Raw genomic sequence first — 17,210 nt, 5'->3', positions numbered from 1 at the left:
GACACCAGACCGCATCGGGATAGGCTCAAGAATCTACATCCACCGCGCATGCGGGAAGCAGGGAGCGCAGCTCTCAAAGCCATAGCCAAATATGGAGTTGTTTGTAACAAACAAGACAGGATGTCGGCGCCATCTTGTAATGGCGATCCTGTCCGGCTCACTACAGATGTCAATCAGAGAATAGATACATAGTTGCTGGACCACACACAGTCTGATACTCAGCTGTAAAGGAAACAAGGGAACCTGCACTTTAAGCTGCTCATAGGTACATCACAGAATATGGAGCTGAGTCAGAAAGGGAGGTACAGGGGCTGGCTCTGTAGCTCAGTGGGGAAAAGTCCTAGCTGCCACGCTTAAGGGCCTGAGTTCGATCCCTGGGACCATGTGGTAGAGGGAGCAAACCAACTGTCTCTATGTGTTTTTTAACTGCCAAACGAGTATTGTGGTAATGTGTAGCCTACAAATACAGAAGAGGGGGTTGGGTCTCCTGGAGCTGGGGTTAGAGGCAGTTGTGCCTTGCCAAACATGGCTGCTTGGAACTCAACTCAGGTTCTCCGCAAGAGCAGGAAGTGGTCTTAACCATTGAACCAGCCCTGTGAGCAGCTAGTTTCTGCCTCTTAGGATTAGTGTCAAGATTGACAGACTGGGGTGAAGTACCTGTGAACGAGCGTTATTCTCAACTGTGTACTGTAGTATTTCAGAATAAAGCCCCAAAAGAACAGTGACGGCTGTCTAGGGCCTCTGGACACGAGCTCGTAAGTAGACGTGGGGTGAGACTGTGTGCAAGCCACGCTGTCCATGTCGAGGGTCCCAGGGTCTTTCCTCCCTCTTCGGCTTCTACTTGATCCCATCGAAAGCTAGGGTTGACCAGAGGTAACTGGTTGAAAGCATCAGCTCAGCCCCTAACATCCTATCCAAAATAAGTCTGGAATGTTCAGCCTCAGTTCCTGGCATCCATTTTGGAATGTTGGGTGGAGAGTTCCGTTTCAAAGCTCCCTCCCCTAGGAGTAGCTGAAGTCCAGACTCCACCTTAAAAAAAAGCCGGCCAAATGGTGACCCCTCCCAGGGGGGGTCAAGACCACTCCCACAGGCTATTTAAACTGCCCCCAGAGTCTAAATACCCGTTCAGTTCTCCCCACCCACTCCATGTTTCCCCCGGGGCCACCTGGGAGCTGGCGTCCATTAAACCTGGGCTTCTTCTAATTTGGTCTGATTCGGTCTAATTTGGATTATTGCGTCAGCAGTGAGGCTTACCGTGCCGGAAAAACTTGTAACTTGTGTAGCATGGTTTGGCAGCACTTCCCATTATTTCTCAGCCCAGTGTCCACATGGTGTCTCTCCTCTTGTTTACAGCTTGTCTGTCACACTATCCTAATGTGCACTAGTCCACACTTGTGTGTGTGCTGGTGTGCCTGTGTGTACTGAGGTCTTGTGTGTGTGTGTGCTGGTGAGCCTGTGTGTACTGAGGTCTTGTGTGTGTGTGTGCTGGTGAGCCTGTGTGCACTGAGGTCTTGTGTGTGTGTGTGCTGGTGTGCCTGTGTGTACTGAGGTCTTGTGTGTGTGTGGATGTGTCCTCTTCTGTCATTTTCCGTCTTACCCCTAGTCCCTTGAGACAGGGTCTCTCACTGAACCTGAAATTCCCTAGCCCATTTCCCCTCCCCCTCTTTCCACTATGCTGCCTGGCCAGCAGGTAAGCCCCACCCCCATCCTCTTATTTTCTCTACCACTAGAGTTATGGGCGTGACTGCAGACTTTAAAATTGTGCAAGATCTGGTCTTCTTGCTTGCAAAGCAAGCACTCTTACCCTCTGAGTTATCTCTCTAGCTTTGTTTGTGGGATTTGTGGGCCCTAGGAAGTGATGTCTTCCACCCTGCATGTTCTTAGGAGTTTGACTCACTTAGTTTTACTTAAAAATTTGAGAGGCCTGGTTCCCTCCCCCCATGCATGTGCACACACACACACACACACACACACACACACAGAGGAATCATAAGGGCTTCAATCTCAACTGTGCCCTTGCTGTTTTTATAAACTGGGTGCTGTACGGTGCCTAGGAGTCCCACTGTCAGATGAGAAAAGTCGGAGGGAAGAATTCCAAGGATCCCATCCATGGGTGTCAACTATGAAGATCTATGACCTCCCTCCCAGGCATATCTGAACTAGAAGCAACTGCTGTGATTATATCCATCAATAAGAAGAGCTGTCTCTGCATACTCCCAGGCTCCCCATTTTTGCTCTGTTTCTCCTGACTCACGTGTTCCCCCTGCCCCCCTCTCCCATTCTCCCTCTCCCGCCTGATTTTTCTCACCTAGTGTATTTCTAACAGCGGAGGAAGTCTGTATGAGTGGCCACAGAATTCAGCTTATTACAAAGAGATGAACCTGTTGGTGAGAAGTACTGATCAGCTTGAGCACAGACTCGGCCTTGGCCTGCTGCCTGCCCTTTCCTGGAGCAGTGCGCCTCAGTGCCTACGGATTCTGAAGGTTTCTAGTCTCCAAATCCTGTTTCTATGCTGCTCCACACTGCATCCCTCTCTGTCTTGATGTTGTCGAGATAACTTTCCCAAGAAAGCCACACGCACTTTGAAAGCAAACATTAACCTCTCCACCCTGCTGAGCAGTCTGAGCTGTCCCTTGCTTGGCCGTCCAAGCGCTGAACATCTTCTGAGTGTGCCATTCCTGGCCAGTCCAAGGACTGAACATCTTCTGAGTGTGCCATTCCCGATCACTGTCATTTCTAACCCACCCCCTATGTGGAGCTCTCTGCTCCACCATGAACAAACGCACGGATTGGTGTTTGTTCTGAGGCTGCCCTTCTGGTCAGCTCTGGTCTCACCGGTTTGTCTCTCCCTTCCCTTTATCCTGGAGGTGTAGTTCATTGTCTGGCTGAGATGGTTTTTTCCTTTTCACCCACATCCTTATTTATAATAGCAGGGCAGTAGGTGTCTCCCATGATTTTGAAAAAATATGTCTAAGGTTGCCATATTCATTTTCACCTCAAATTCATGGCCATTTGAGGCCGAAACTTTGGAACCTGATAAGATGGGGCATTGTATGGTGAGTTTGTTGAGTGTCTTGAGTAAGACCAATAGAATGTGTAGAATTTCCCCCACAGTGTGGGTTGAAAGGTTCATATTGAATCCAGTTCTTGAGGGTTAAGCTCCATTAACTTCTGTCTCAGAAAAAAAAACCAAAAAAACAAACAGAAACATAAAACTCTCCAGGTGCCAGGTGTCTTTAGTTCATATTAAATCTATTTAATTTTTTTTCTTTTTCCTCTACCTCCCACGGGTTGGAATGATAGGTATGGGCTGCCATGTGTGGTTGGTGCAGCGGCTGGCTTGGAACCTAGGTCTTCATGCATGGTAGGCATGTCCATTGCTGAGCCACAGCCTCAGCCCCCAATGTCTTTGTCTTAAGATGCATTAATTGTATAACAACAGAGGCATGGAGCATGAGCTGGGAGTTAGCCTAGGCACTGTGGTGTGGTTTCTTTGTCTGGAGCCATCGAACCCCTTTCTTCCAGATGCTCATACAATACACACCAGGCTGTACGGAACTGTGATCGGCTCCCTGTGCTGACAAACCAAGGACCTGTTCCTCCTGCCTAACTATCCTAGTAGCAACCATCCAGCCTCCCCTGCACCCTCCAGCCTCCCAGGACCACGATTCCAGAATCCAGTCAACATCTTTCTAAGGCTTCCACGAACTAGAGATTCTATCATGTAACTTAATTTTATTGATTGGCCTGGTACAGTGGCCTCTATCACGTGGCGGACAGAGGTAGAAACAAAAGGCAGGATAGAAAGGAGGGCTGCAGTCACTTGGCACTTGGCCGTGTTACCAACACTTCGTCATTCTGTGACTCCTTACACCATCAGTCTCTCCACCAAGGGGTCGAGACCTATGATCATTGGCTTGTCCTTCAGGTGCCATTCCCTCCTCTAGATTAGGACTATCTTTTTTATCCTTAAAATAATTGTTTAATTGTAGCTGGTTTTCCTAGTATATATTAATTGTGTGGTGATATCTTGTCTGTGCTATAACAGATAAAACTTGCCTGAAGATCAGAGTGCAGAGCTAAGCCACTAGTTAGCCACAGAGGCCAGCTGGTGGTGGCACACACCTATAATGCCAGCACTTGGGAGGAAGAGGCAGGTGGATCTCTGTGAGTTTGAGGCCAGCCTGGGCTACATGAGATTGAATCTGTCTAAAAGAGAAACAGAACTCAAACAAAGGTGATCCCAGCACTTGTAGTCACATGCCTTTAATCCCAGCACTAGGGAGGCAGAGACAGGAGTGATATGGCTGGGCGGAGAGAAGAATATAAGGCGGGAGGAGACGGGGCTCAGAGCATCAGTCTGAGAATTAGTGAAGACAGGATCTTGCTCACTTTGGTTTGAGGTTTGGTAGAGGTAAAAGGTCTCTCCAGTGGCTGACTCCTTTACTTCTCTGATCTTTTAGCATGTAGCCCAATATCTGACTCTAGGATTTTATTGTTAAGACCACTTAGTATTAGCACAACATAACTGTATATACCATATTGTGTCTCACTGTGGCATCTTAACTCCATAACCTTACTCTTATATCCATTATCCCATTACCTACTTTGTCTTCCCTCCCCCATACCTTATTTAGCTAATTTTTTTAAAAATTAAATTTATTATTATTGTTAGGGGGGCATGCAGATCAGAGGACAGCTTTGTGGAGTCTGTTCTCTCCTTCACCTTGAATCCTGAAGCTCAGGCTCCTGTCTCCCGTGGCCATAGCCTACACCTGCTGAGCCATCTCTGGAGCCCCTAGCATAGCTAATCTTTATAAAAGGACAATGGGAGATTAAAAATGAATCTCAGGAGCTCTAGAAAATGTACATAAGACATGCTTCAAGTTGCATCAAATAGCATTTGGTTGTGGGCACCCTACTTTTCAGCTTTCTTGTTTCTGAAAGCCTAGCAGACTTAGGCCTCCAATCCTGTGCATGAAAACGCTAGACAACTTTGCTCTTAACTGCTGGCCATTTCAAGATTTGACTTACTATTTTTAAAAAAGTCTTTTATTTATTCATTGGCAGTTTCATACAGATATTAATCATATATAGCTCCCCCTTCTCATTGTCCCTTTGATCTTCCTGTCTTCTCATTTTGTAACACGTTGTGTTGGAATATTGGCTGATCGTGTCAGTTTGATTCTGGGCAGGTAGGTAATCATAGCTGCCTGTGAGTTCGTGAGTTGTGACAGCCATGCTGTGTAACATGAGGGCTGGCTTGTTGGGGTTTCCGTCTCACCTGGTACCCCACAGCCGGCAAGTCCCAAAGAAAATCACACAGAGGACTCCATAAGATTATAAACTGATTGGCCCATTAGCTCAGGCTTCGTATTAGCTCTTGTCACTTATATTAACCTATTGTTCTTATCTTTTTTGGCCATGTGGCTCAGTACCTTTTTCAGTGGGGAATGTCACATGTTGCTTCTTTGGTGGTCTGGGCTGGACTGTAGGAAGAACTTCCTCCTTCCCAGAATTCTCCTGTTCTCATTACATCATTTCTACTTCCTGTCTGGTTTTCTCGCCTATATTTCCTGCCTGGCCAATCAGCATTTATTTATAACATGATTGACAGAATACAGACAATTCTCCTGCACCACTTTAATGTCCCATTTAGGACCGAACCCTCAATAGTCACTTAACTCAGCGGTTTGACTAGTTATGAGTCTCCGCATTGACTAGTTATGAGTCTCTGCATTGACTAGTTATGAGTCTCTGCATTGACTAGTTATGAGTCTCCGCATTGACTAGTTATGAGTCTCTGCATTGACTAGTTATGAGTCTCCACATTGACTAGTTATGAGTCTCCGCATTGACTAGTTATGAGTCTCTGCATTGACTGATGACAACACAGAAGCACTGAATTCCAGAGGTAGTTCTGAATACTGACTAAATTATTATATATTTTAGAATCCTAGTAAAGGCAGTAGTTAGAATGGTTTGAAGGAAATTATGGAGGAGAAGCTTGTTAGGGACACATAAATCTCTTTTTAAAAGATGCCAATCCAAGGGACTTAGATTAAGTTAAGTGATTGTTATGCAAGTAGGAGGACCCTAATTAGATCCCCAGCACCCATGCAGAAACTTGGGCTTGGCAGCACAAAGTTATAATCTCGTTTCCAGGGAGGTAGAGACTAGTGAATGCCCGAAGCTCAGTGGCCAGGCAGGTTAGCTGAATCCGTGAGTCTTAGATCCCGGTAAAAAAACTGTCTCAAATTTATTAGGCAAACAGTGAAGAGCAGATGCTAACTGTTCTTGTAAAGAACCAAGTTTAGTTCCCAGTGCCCATGCCAGGCAGCTAACAACTGCCTATAACTTCAGCTACAGGCAGATCAGATGCTTCTACGAGCACTGTACTCATGTGCCTCCTCCCCCACATCATTAAAAATAAACTAAATTTAAAACGTAAAGTGAACAGCCCCTGAGATTGACCTCTGTTCACTCCAGGAACATGCATGGACCCGCACACACACCAAACAAATCTAATCAAATTTTGAAAAGAACATGACACTGGAATGGTCAGGAGACAACCTGTGAAAGTTCTCGAAAGTAAGTATCCTAGGCCAGAGGTCAGTCGGGTACAAAGGGCAAGAGGAAGGCAAGCCTGACAGAGATCATATTTGGAAGTAGCCCTTCCTGCTTAGTTACCGTCTTCTCCATTTACAGGAATTGAACCACAGACAATCCTAATCACCTAGCCTTCAATGGTAGGGGTTTCAGAAGTATTAGAATTACAAGGAGATTTGAGTAGTAGCTAAAACACCATGCTCTGTCTATTGGGACCTTGAGTCTGAGGTATCTAGGTATCTAGGTTTGGGTGGGCTTACCCAAACCTTCATCTTTTCGGACTTGGAGCCCCTATTCCCCATCATCTTCCAAAAGCTCATACAACATGCTTGCCCATCCACTGCTGAAAATTTACAGGGGGTTCTGCGCATCCCCCAGCGAGTCACCGAGAGCCACACCCCACCCTGTCACTATGTAATAGGATCACTACCCCCTCTTGATGGTTAGGACTGATGACTTTGGCCAATAGTTACTCTGCCTTTCCTGCTGGTCTGCAAACACGAGGACCCCAACGTGACAGGGGGACAGGCATAGTTTAAATTCCGCTGAGACCGTCCATCGCCTCTGATGCAAGCATTTCCCTCCGGGACTGAGGCCCATAGAGTGGTACAGTCTGGTAGGATGTTTCGCAATAGTGGAATTCTTTTGCGCTGTCCAACATCCTCGCTACTTTTTCATGTGGCCATTGAACACTTGAAATGTGCCAAGTGTGAATGAGGAACTGCAGTTTTAATTCATGTAAGCATAAACACCCACGGATGGCGAGATGGCTACCTTATTAGATAGCGCAGTTGTCTGAGAAGGCGGGAAAGGAAACAGCCGTCTTCCTATGAGTCATTCCAACTCTCGGAGGGCTCGTTCCTATTCCCACCCGTCGGTTGCCAGACCCATGCGTTCTACACGTCATGCTTGTTGATTTGTGACAGACGGTGCAGCCTTGGAAGCGGACCTTGTCTTTACCCGGCACAATCTTCTAGCTGACATCTTACCCAAAGCTTCAAGAGACCATCCTTTATCCCATCAAGCGACCAGTTTATTGGCGATGGTGGTATAATGAGACCAGCAGTTGCTTTGGTCGTTTTCCCCTTCCCGTGTGTATTTTAAGATAGCTTAGTGGCTATCTTAGTTTGAGGATATGTTCCATGGATCCCACGATGGTGGGTCAAACATTCTGCCTTTAGGTATTGGTGTTGGCTGAGGCTCTGGGGCAGCATGAAGTTCTGTTTCTGGGTGGAAGGGGTCCAGTTTAACTTGCTAGGTAACTGTTAGCTTCCTCTGGGGATGGTACCAGCTCAAGGGTCTCTATTACCTGGCAAATTAGAAGTTCTGTCCTCGTGTCTAAGTGTCCCTACTTCTTCATGCTCTCATCCACACTGTTTTCTGCTATGTAATTTTATTAGTTTTTAAAAACCATGTGTATGCATGTGTCTTTGTGCAGCTATGTACAGGCGAGTGCAGGAACTCACAGAGGCCAGGAGAGGGCGTCAGATCAGCTGGGGCAGGAGCTATGGGCAGCTATGAACAGCCTGACATCCGTGATGGAAACTGAACTTAGGTCATCTGCAAAAGCAGGAAGCACCCTCAATGCTAAGCCATGTCTCCAGCCTGTTTCATGTCATATCCTGTGGTTTAATATGTATATTTCCATGATGGTTAGTACTGCCAAGTATCTTTTCATGTACTTACAGGTCATTTCTCTGACTTTGAAAAGTGTCTACTCAGATCCTTCACTCTCTCTCTAAGGGGGCTGTTCGTTATGTGTGTTCCTACTGCGTTCTGAACCCTTTCTGGATGCTTTGCTTTCACACACAGAAGGCTTCTTTTCCACCTATGTTTTATAACTGTTAAGAAACATTGCATTACATTTTATGTATGCAATTCTATCTATGTTTTATTTACATAAGGCCAGAAGAGAGTGTCAGGTGCCCTGGAGCTCAACCCACACAAAGCTGGCTGTGAGTGGCCAGGGTGGGAACTGGGGACTAAGCTCTGGGACTCTGAAAGAGCACCAAGTGCTCACTCATAAGCACTGAGTCATCTCCCCAGCCCTACATTTTAAAGCATAATACATTAAAACACGGCATGGCTACCCTGTTGGCTCTCACTAAGCCACATTTCCTCTCTGCCTGTCCTGTTATACAGTGGTAAGCCTAGCTTACCCTCCCACTTACAAATGCTTAGAAATGTCCTTTGAATCAGCGTGACAGTTGTTTCTTGATAGCCACAAACCTCAAAGAACACTCAATATTGCTCAGTCACCCCACATTTTCCAGCAAATTTAGTGTTCTCTTTCTCAAGGATTTTAAATATATATGTAATATATTCTAACTAATTATATACACATAGCTATGTATATAACTGAATCTTGATGTAAATAAATACAAATAAAATTCTGATGTAATTAAAAAGAATCCACTAGTTGGAAGGAAGGCGCCAACAGGGGCAAAAGTCAACAATGACTGATTATCAGTGGATGTTAGCTTCAATCCATTTATACATATGTATGGTATTTTGCCTGCATGTGGGTCTGTATGTGTTCCATGTGCATGCGGTGCTCATAGAAAGTAGAAGAGGGCACTGGGCCCTTTGGAACTGAGTGCATTCAGGGCGTTAGTCTTTGCTGAATTCTTCCCCAAATGGCCATTCGGATCTGAGGGCTTGGTGCAGTGTGATCTGGAAAAGTCCCACACTCCGGCTCTGAAAGCAGAAAAAGCTTGAGAGAGTTTACATGATCAACCTTGTTCTGCCCGGTCCCATGGGTTTAAAAATGATCTTTATTTCTTTTTTGGCTGAGTTTTTTAAAATTTAAACTAAAAAAAAATATATATTAAATCATATGTGCACACAGAGACCAGAGGTAGATGTCAAATGTGTTCTTCAGTCACACTTGTGTTTTGAACCATGGTCTCTCCCTGAACCTCAAGCTGACCCCTTAGGCTAGACTGGCTGCCCAATAGCTCCATGGATGTGCCTGTCCTTGCCTCTCCAGGGCTGGGCAACAGGTGCAGGCTACCACACATAGCTTCTTACAGGACGGTGGGGATTGAAACTTCTTGTCATACGTCCATGAGCTTCTCCAGCTGAGTCATTTCCCCAGGCCCTAGAAATAGCATTTCTTTCCCAAAAGTACCAGAGGAACACCTGCCTAGCCAGCACCATCCATCCACTGTGGCAGCTCTTTCTCATCAATGCCCACACACAGTGGCTCCTTTTTCAGAGAAATCTTTGTCACGTCTTCAACTTGTTGAGTTTGCTTCACTGTGTCTCCCCTGTTGTCTGGCTTCCCCACATCATCTCTGTTTCTTCAGGAACCTTGATATATTGTCCACTTCTGCATTTTAGAATCAGTTAGTTACCTCCTCTTCTTCTCTTATTGCTTCCTCCGCCCTCCTCCCCACTTCCTCCTCTCCCTCCTCCCCACTTCCTCCTCTCCCTCCTCCCCACTTCTTTCTCTCCCTCCTCCCTACTTCCTTCCCCTTCCTCTCCCTCCTTCCCACTTCCTTCTCCTTCCTCCCTACTTTCTTCTTCCTCCTCCTCCTCCTCCTCCTCCTCCTCCTCCTCCTCTTCTTCTTCTTCTTCTTCTTCTTCTTCTTCTTCTTCTTCTTCCCTCTTCCTCTCTCCCTCCTCCCTACTTACTTCCCCTCCCCCCTCTTCCTCCTCTGATTCTGAATTAAGATGCTGGGTTGCTGAATCCTCATTGCTTTATGTCATAGATGTCTGGGGAATTTTTTTTTACTCAAATTTTATTACTTTTCTAAATTAACTTTGGAAGGATTAGCACTACCACCTTACAAGCCTTGTAGTTTAGAAGTAGATTGCAGCTTTAGGTTGTTCTAGATTTTCTTTAATGGCCACTTCTTTGCTAAGTGTCTTTGCAATTTTGATATACATATACTGTATGTCATTACATGTACTTTGGGCACAGCAATGAATTTGCTGTGACCTACTTTTCTGGGGATTTTTTTTTAGTGTTTGTATTTTCCACTTTCTCTTCAGACTTTCCTTTTCTGTCTTCAGGGTCTGACAAGCTCTCATCCACACACTGAATTTTAGGTGCTTTTTTTAACCTTTCCAAGGAACTCTCAGTGTTTTTTTAGGCACATCCCCATCCTGAGTTTGAGAGAGGCTGGTGCCTGCAGCTCCCTGTAGATTCAGGTTCCATTGTGATGGGGTTCTGCATATATTATATGTTGTCCTTTTTGATACTAGTTTTCCATTTTGTTAGTTTTGTGTGTGTGTGTGTGTGTGTGTGTGTGTGTGTGTGAGACAGTGGAGGGGTCATGAATATGTCACAGAGAGCATGCAAATGTCATAGAACAACTCATGCAAATGTCATAGAACAACTTACCAGAGTCAATTCTCTCTCTACCATGTGATTCTGAGAGCACCAACTCAGACTTGGCAGTAAGTGCCTTTACTTGCTAATGTAGCACGAATAATAAAAACCCAGAGACAGATACTGGGGTTCAACCTAAAGATCAGAAAAGCAAAGCAGCCAGCTACTAGCTCTTACCTCTACCTCATACTGAAAATGGGAGAAATCCTGTCTCCACGAATCCTGAAGACTCTACACCTCACAGTCCTCTGAGTTCCTCTCTCTACCCAGCCATATCGCTTCTGTCTCCAGCTCACCTGCCTAGGATTAAAAGCATGTGGTCCCAAGTGCTGGGATCACCTCTGTGTGAGCTCTGTTTCCCTTTTAGACAGATCCAATCTTGTGTAGTCCAGGCTGGCCTTGAACTCACAGAGATCCCTCTGCCTCTGTCTTCCTAGTCCTGGGATTAAAGGTGTGCGCCCCCACTGCCTGGCCTGTATGTTTGACTGGTGTGACTGCTTTATTCTCTGATCTTTGGGAAAGCCTTATTTATTAAAACACAAATATTATGCTTGAATCATCTTGTCCGCCTTTTGGGTATACTGTTTGAAATGGAATCGTTTCCCGACTTCAGGTTTCTATTGTTCGGCGCTGGTGGGTTTGCTCTAGCCTGTATGTTGTCCTTCCTCCAGAAGTTCTGTGTTGAAACCTAACAGCTCTGATGTGATGACATCAAGAGGCAGGGTCTTGGGGAAGGGTAGGTGATGCGGCTTCATCCTCCTGGGTTCACTGTTAGAAAATGGTTTGGGGGTGAGGGTAACCCTTCCCTACGTGAATATGCTGCAGCAGGACAGCCGTCGGCAGAGCAGAGACGAAACCCTCAGACAATGAGTCAGTCAGCAGGCTCCTCGACCCTAGGCTTCTGCACCTTCACCTGTGTGAGAACCAAGTTCTGTCAATGACTTGTCCAGCTTGAGGTGCGTGTGACAGTCATCCAGACAGACTATGAGTAAATAAAAGCATTACTGCTTTTCAGGAATGCTGGGCTTTCCACTGGGCTTGTAACCGGTTACACAGGCCATTTTGATGAGAAGTCACGTCTTAAGAACTTTGAGAACCGATGCACAGCTACGATCCCAGAACTCAGGAGGTAGAGGGAGGAGGAGTTGTGAGTTCAAGGGCAGCTGGGGTTGCATATGGAGATCTTGTCTCAAAATTTAAAAAAAAATGACAAAGTTCAGATCTTATTTATACTTGAGCATACTTTCCACCATTTATATTTATTTTGGTTAAAAAAAGATTTGTTTTCTTTGTGTGTATATGTGCGTGTGTGTGTGTGTGTGTGTATGTGTGTGTGTGTGCACATGTACACAGATACCACATGGGTGCAGTTGCTTGCAGAGCCAGAAGAGGACACTGTGCTCCCTGGAGTTGGAGTTTCAGATGGTTGTGAGCCACCCCATATGAGTTCTGGTCACTGAGCTTGGCTCCTGTGTGGGAGCGCTGCACGCCGTCTTCCCAGCCCTCACTAGCATTCCTCCTTTGTCCCAGGGTACCTCTGCATGTGCCTTTGTCGTGCCTCCTGTGGTCATTCTTTCCTTCATGTCAATGGACTTGACAAGACAAAGAATTCTGTTCAGACATTTTAAACTACCACCATCCCCTTAGATTTATCTGCTGATTTCTTATGATTTAGCTGAAGTTCTGGGTGGCCTGTATGACCTTGTACTGCAGCATTTAAAGGCACATGGTTGATGTGGGAGTGTCATATATCAATCTGTTGATTTCATTGGTTAAGCAATAAAGAAACTGCTAGGCCCATTTGATAGGCCCAGCCTTAGGTGGGTGGAGTAAACAGAAGGGAAGGCTGGGAGAAAGAAGCTGAGTCAGAGAGTCGCCATGATTCTCCCACTCCAGGCAGACGCAGGTTAAGATCATTCCTGGTAAGCCAGCTCGTGGGCTACAGCAGATTATTAGAAATGGGCTAGTCCAGGTGTGAGAGCTAGCTTAGAAGAGGCTAGATAGAAATGGGCCAAGCGGTGTTTAAAAGAATACAGTTTGTTTAAAAGAATACAGTTTCCGTGTAATTATTTCAGGTAAAGCTAGCCGTGGGGGCGGCCGGGTGCCGGGGAGCCCCGCAGCTCTTATTACTACAACAGATGGCACCCAGACGTGATGGACTAAATCCACTTAAAAACCTGAGAAGGCTTAAAAATAAGGGAGAGAGTTTAACACAGATTTTTGCTGTTTGTTGGTGGCGTGCTGTAGAGAGATTTCCTGATTCGGCAACAGCAGCATAAAAAACGCTGCGTCATTTTAAAGTGCGGCTTCCTGGGGCTGTGCTGCCAGCGTGAACTCTGGCTTTAAAGCATTTCAAAGGCTTTTAGGGGACTGGATGTTTGTGTTCCCACTTGGGATCGGAAGGAGAGTGCTCTGAGACTGTGCTGATGGCTCAGCACTCCCCGCCTGCACCTGGGCAGATGGCCGAATCAGGCTTAGGCAGGCAGGAGAGCATGGCGGATTAGGACTACAACACATGGTGGTAAGGATGAAGCAAACCTTGGTTAGTCAAGGTCACCATACAGATTTTGAGCTGTTTTGTGTTTGAGCTCTGATTGGAATATTATCTAATTTCCCTTATGACTTCCACTTTGACTCATGAGTTATTTCACGGAATGTTGCCTAATTATCAAGTATTTGGGGGTTTTCCAGATACCTTTGTTATTTACTTGTAATTCTATTCTGTTGTGGTTCTGAATGCTTGTAAACGTGTTGAGATCTGCTTTAGTGTCACGACTGTAGTTGCACCTTCGGTAAATGGTCCGTGTTGTTGGGTTGAGTGCGCCTCAGACGGCAGCAAGGCCAGTGGGTTAGTAGTTGCTCAGGTCTTTGACGTTCTAGTTGATTTTCTCTGCTCACTGACAACAGAGAAGAACGGACATTTCTTTAGAATCATAGATCTCTACTCAGTTCTCTTAGGTTCTTTGTTTTTTGGGTTTTTGTTGTTGTTTCGCTGAGATGGTCTCGCTGCATAGCCTAGAGTGGCTTCAGACTTGGCCATCCTGCCAGTAAGCCTTCTCACTGCACCTGAATTGTGTTTTGATGATACAAAATAGGCATCTTGGAGAGTCTTACACTCTATAGTCCTTCAAATAAGGCATTTTCACTTAACAATGTGCATTTATAGTTTCTCCAGTTTTGTGTATATTTCTTTCTTATTGCAAAATACTATTTCATTTTATAGCTGTATTACAGCTTGTCAGTCCCTTCATCTATTGGCTACAAGGATGTTTTGGAAACTGTGAGTCAAGCTGCTATAATATGTATATGCAAATCTTTTGTGGGGGCGTCCATTTGAAACTCACTTGGCTAACTACCAACGAGTGTGGTTATTGGATCATGGGTTAAGAGCATTTGGGTTTGTGTGAAACTTGCCAAACTGTCTTCCATAATGACTGTACTATTTCTTCACTCCTACGAGTAATGAATGAGGTTTCTGTAGCTTCGTGTTCTCACCAGCATTTGACATTGTATGTTTCTGTTTCTCACTGGTCCGCAGAAACAGGTGGATAGCACGTGTGTAAGAGTCTTATTGTTGTCTTAATTTGCTACAGCATTATCTGCAGCATGATGCTTTCACATTCTCTCTCTTTCACACACACACACACGTGTTCTCTCTTTCACATTCTCACATACACACATGTGCTCTTTCTTTTAATACACATGTACACACACATACATGTGTTCTCTCTCTTTTATATACACACATGCTCTCTCTTTTACGTACACATGCACACACACATACATGTATGCTGTCTCACATACATGTGCTCTCTCACACACACATGTGGTCTCTCTTTCACACACACAAATATGCATGCACAGGCCATGTGTGAAGTGTGCTTGGCGCCTGTGGAGTTCAGAAGAGGGCATTGTGTCTGCTGTGACTGGAGTTCTAGGCGGTAGTGAGCCGTCATGTGACATGGGTGCTGGGAGCCAATCCCTGGTCCTCTGTAAGGACGAGGGGCAGCTGGTGTGTTACTGCTCACCCTTCTTTACCCCTTGCACTGAAAGTATTTACTGTTACCTTCATTTATCCACTTCCGGTCACCTTTATTTCTTTTGTGGTACTGGTCTGTGGATAGTGAATTTTCTCAGCTTTTGTGTGAAAAGATTTAGAACGTCTGGCGTTTAAGAGAGTATTTTCTGCTATAGTCTAAAAGCAAATAAAAAGATGATCAAACTGGGAGAACAAAAAGGCCAAACCATTTTTTGAGGGGTCTGAAACTGAGGTCACCGGACAGCCTCTGTCTCACAAATTGGAGAAACAAAGAAGAAAAAAACAAAACAAAACCCACAGACAAAAAAACAAAACAAATAAAGCTGACTGAGAATCTCCCAGAGCAGAAGCCCCAGTCCTCAGAAGAACCAATGCCAGCCGCTCCTCAGAAGACTCAGGAAGACACAGAAGAACCTGATGGTGGCTGCCCAATTGCTGAGAGCCTAAGAAGTAAAAGCTGAGAGAGCACCACACATTTTCTTATTTTCCTCTGGGAGACCCTTCACGTTTTCACAGGGGCGATTAGAGAAAAAGTCATTCCTGATTCCACAGAGGAAGAGAAAAGACCCAGTCATCGCCTCCATTCTGCTTTTCCTTCTAGAGAAAGCAATGAAGACTTCACGATGCACGGTGCTGATGATGTAGGTTGCAACTATGACTCTCTGATGTCCCGCATGGTGACCTGTGCTGCTGCGCTGTGGGAGAACGGGGCAGGTGCCAGCCTGGCTGCAAATGTTCTTCCTCTTTAGGGAACTACTGTCAGAGTTAAAACAAATGGGTTTTAAGAAACATGGGTTCCAGTCAGCTTCTTACTTGAGTTTTAGAGATCCTAACTCAGGCCCTTAACGTGCTGAGTCATCTCTCCAGTTCCCTAAAATCACAAAGATCCAACATCAAAGTCAAGGGTTTTAGACTTCTCAGACCTGACTCTAAAGCACCAATGAACATGTTCAGGGATCTAATGGGTTGTGGCGGGAGACCCTAGGGAGGCACAGATATAGGGGAGTAATCACAGATCTTGTAGCTCCCAACGAGTGGCCATCTCAGCCTTAGAGGTATTCTTACCACACAGCTGTGGCAAGGCAACCTCTGGGCCCTCTATATTTGTAAAGTTATTTATTGACACTTCCCCCCAATCTCTGTCTCCATTTCACTTCTATATCAACATATTTAGCCAGCCTTATGATTGAGAGTTTTAATTTATTAACAATTGGGTATATCCAACCTTAAAAACTTACTTAGAATATCATTAGATTTTTTAAAAATTTGTTGGTGTGTGTGTGTGTGTGTGTGTGTGTGTGTGTGTGTGTGTGATGTATGCCCATTTTTGGTGACTTGATTGTACAGATTTTGTGTCACAGTGTCAAATATCGGGCCATTTGAGAGGGACTGTTGGGAATTTTCATCCAGTACCCACCCCTATATTTTATTTTTCTTCAATAGTTGAAGGTGAGTTCAAGCACCTTTCTTGGGGGAGGGAGGGACACCAATTAAAAAATGAGGTACTGAACTGAACAGAAAATTCTCAACAGAAGAATTTCAAATGGCCAAAAGATACTTAAGGACATGTTCAACTTCCTTAGCGATCAGGAAAATGCAAATCAAAACAACTTTGAGATACCATATTACACCTGTCAGAATGGCTAAAATCAAAAACATCAGTGATAACCTATGCTGGAGAGGAAGTGGAGTAAGGGGAACACTCATCCATTGCTTGTGGGAATGCAAACTTGTGCAACCACTTTGGAAATCAGTGTGGCGGTTTCTCAGAAAATTGGGAGTCAACGTACCTCAGGATCCAGCAGTACCACTCTTGGGAATATACCCAAGAGATGCCCAATCATAAGCATTTGTTCAACTGTGTTCATTAGCAGTATTATTTGTAATAGCCAGAACCTGGAAACAGCCTAGATGCCCCTCAATGGAAGAATGGATAAAGAAAGTGTGGCACATCTACACATTAGAGTTCTACTCAGCGGTAAAAAACACTGACATCTTGAATTTTTCATGCAAGTGGATGGAAATAGAAAACACTATCCTGAGTGAGATAACACAGATCCAAAAATATGAATATGATATGTACTCACACATTAGTGGATTCTAGCCATAAACAAAAGACATTGACCCTATAGTTTACCATCCTAGAGAAGCCAAATAATAAGGTGAACCCAAAGAAAAACATATAGATCCTCCTGGAAATTGGAAGCAGACAAGCTCGCCAGGCAA

Source organism: Microtus pennsylvanicus, chromosome 11, assembly GCF_037038515.1.
Source record: "Microtus pennsylvanicus isolate mMicPen1 chromosome 11, mMicPen1.hap1, whole genome shotgun sequence".
Lineage (NCBI taxonomy): Eukaryota > Metazoa > Chordata > Mammalia > Rodentia > Cricetidae > Microtus > Microtus pennsylvanicus.
Note: the sequence above shows the minus strand (reverse complement) of the source record.